We start from the raw sequence: 2,602 nt of genomic DNA, 5'->3' as shown, positions 1-2,602 counted from the left end.
AGCATGGCGCTTGTAACGCCAGGGTAGTGGGTTCGATCCCTGGGACCACCCATACGTAGAATGTATGCACACGTGACTGTAAGTCGCTTTGGATAAAAGCGTCTGCTAAATGGCATATATTATTATTATTTATATATTAGAGGTACCTGATCACACGTAGCATCTGATGAAGAGGCAGATTACGACAGGACGGGACAAGGGTGTAGCAAACGAGAATCTGACAAAGACAGAAGCAGAAACAGAGAGAGAAATAGAGACCTAATCAGAGGGAAAAAAGGGAACAGGTGGGAGAGAGTAAACGAGGTAGTTAGAGGAGATGAGGAACAGCTGGGGGAAGGAAAGGGAGAGAAGGTAACCTAATACGACCAGCAGGGGGAAATGAAGTGAAGAGAAAGAACAGGAACAAGACATAACATGACAATACATGACAGGGGGGTTGAGTGTTTGAACTTTTTAACGTGTATGGCCCCCACCCCCAGTGTTATTGTCCTTATGGTTGTTATCTATAAAGCAGGAATGTGTGTGTGTGTGGGTGTGTGTGTGTGGGGGGGGGGGGTGTTAGAAACAAGGTCCCTTGGCATTGCGTCCATTTCAGGCTTTAAACAACAATTAAACAGCCATCTAAATAATGTTTCTCAGCCTAGTTTCCTATTTAGTTCTCTTTAATATGTACAGGCACAGAGCTTCCAGATGGCTCCAGCCTAAGGATTTTCAGTGCATGTACACCTGGGGAGATTACAGTTTTCTACACATCTTATTAATTAATGATGTGGGCATACCCAGGATTTACAGGCAGGACGTTTGATCTACACACAGGGAGGGAAAACTTACAGGGTTATGATGGAGCGGGCAAGCGTCTTTGAGTTGGTGAATTCGAAGCGGATAATGGTCAGGGCTAACCGGACCCTTTTATCTGTAAGAAATAGTAAACATTTTGGAATTATAACAGGTGTTAAAATGTAGGTATTAAATATTTTGAATTAAAATCACTGGTGTTAAAAATGTATCTCACGCTTTAATGATAGGGGAAGAGGTAATTTCATATTTTGGTTTAGGGGGGGGTATTAACTGTATGGAAAACAATATTCACACAAACAACACCGCTTAGAGCAGCTTGGAGATTATTAGCCATTTAAGTGGGGAGCAAAAGAGCGGATTTAACCAACTCTGTACAAACCCCGACACGTGGTATGATAACTGACGCTACGTCTAATGATTATTGTAGATGTTTACAACTGAGGGAGTTGACAGTAGGTCAATGAGATGTATAAAGGCAAATTGACATAACGGACCTCAAAGACCAACAGCCTACTTAATAATATAGAATGCCGGGGTGTGTACTGAACATGTAACCATTATAAAACAAAAAAATGTCTCGAAACACCCCCTAGTTAGGGACAGAACCCGGAGCATATACTTTAACACTATGTTACCACAGCTTTAGCGCAAACCCACAGCCCCGAATGTGAATAAGTGAATCGCTCCTAATTGATATTTCTGAAGGCTACTGGACATAGGTGATTGGGAAGCGACTGTTAGACGTAGATTCTCAGAAACAATTTATAGTCTTTCCTACAATGGTATGTTATAAAGTTTGTAATAATGTACAACTGTAGACCTCCAATATTTTTACATAAAAACACTAATGATGCATGTTTAAATAGTAGTACAATTGGGTAATTCATTCTAACATGTCTTTAAAAAGTTAGTACTATATATTTTGGTATTAAATCAATAGTTTTAAAACAGTATCTCACCCTTTAACGATGGAAAATGTCCTTTCCAGCCATCAAACCGGTCTGTCACGAAGAAAAAAAGACACGGAAAATCGATTTTGTACTATGAATCCCCACTCATCCCTGTTATATCTTGATGTGTTGGCTCTCTATGTACGTACATGTTTATAATCCACAGTGTGAATATTGTTTTCCATAAAGTTAATAACACCTAAACCGAAATATGAAATTACCTTTAGGATAACTTACCACCCTATTACTTTGTGGTTCTAATCTCCCTCTTTCAAAATCGCCCCAGTGACCAAATCTCTAACATTCCTGATCCTTCCCATATATTTTAACCCTAAACCTCCCTGTCACGAATCCCGTTTCCTGAGTCTGTTTTTTGCCTGTGTTCTGTCCTGGAGTGTTTTTTCCGGCGTCCTGGAACGCACCATGTCTGGTTGCCGGGTAATGTAGCCAGTTGGGAGTTCTGATTACCTGCACCTGTATCCCATCAGCTATCTGCACACCTGGTCCTGCACCTGGTCCTGATCCATTCCCTGCCGGATCGTTAGCCATGAGCAGTATGTTGTGCCATAGTATCAGCCTCAAGTTGGATAGAATTTGTTTTGTTGTTTTTTACGTATTGCTTGCCTTAAACTCACCTCCGTTTGTTCTGTCTTCAGTTACTCACCCGGATCATTTACCCCATTCCCGCCTGGTCGTCGGAGGATTCCGCTACCCCATTGGATCCACCAATTTACTCCCATCAACTCACCACCGCTGCCCGCTACGCCACCTGGATATATCTACCCATTCACATTCACTTGTAAATAAATACTCACCTTCTTCCTACTCTTCTTGTCCTGGTCTGCTTCTGGGTT

At 41.7% G+C, this 2,602-nt stretch overlaps 1 long non-coding RNA gene across 1 annotated transcript; it reads right to left on the bottom strand.

Moving 5' to 3' along the window:
* Positions 1–736: 736 nt before the first annotated feature.
* Positions 737–2,147, bottom strand: LOC124017580. Its single transcript, XR_006835509.1, has 3 exons — positions 1,986–2,147; positions 1,758–1,799; positions 737–913 (listed from the first exon to the last, which is right to left on the bottom strand). It is a non-coding gene; the product is annotated as an uncharacterized LOC124017580 (long non-coding RNA).
* Between the last annotated feature and the right edge of the window lie 455 nt (positions 2,148–2,602).

This window comes from Oncorhynchus gorbuscha, unplaced genomic scaffold (genome assembly GCF_021184085.1).
Source record: "Oncorhynchus gorbuscha isolate QuinsamMale2020 ecotype Even-year unplaced genomic scaffold, OgorEven_v1.0 Un_scaffold_28:::fragment_2:::debris, whole genome shotgun sequence".
In the NCBI taxonomy this organism is placed as follows: domain Eukaryota; kingdom Metazoa; phylum Chordata; class Actinopteri; order Salmoniformes; family Salmonidae; genus Oncorhynchus; species Oncorhynchus gorbuscha.
Note: the sequence above shows the minus strand (reverse complement) of the source record. Positions and strands in the feature narration are given on the sequence as shown.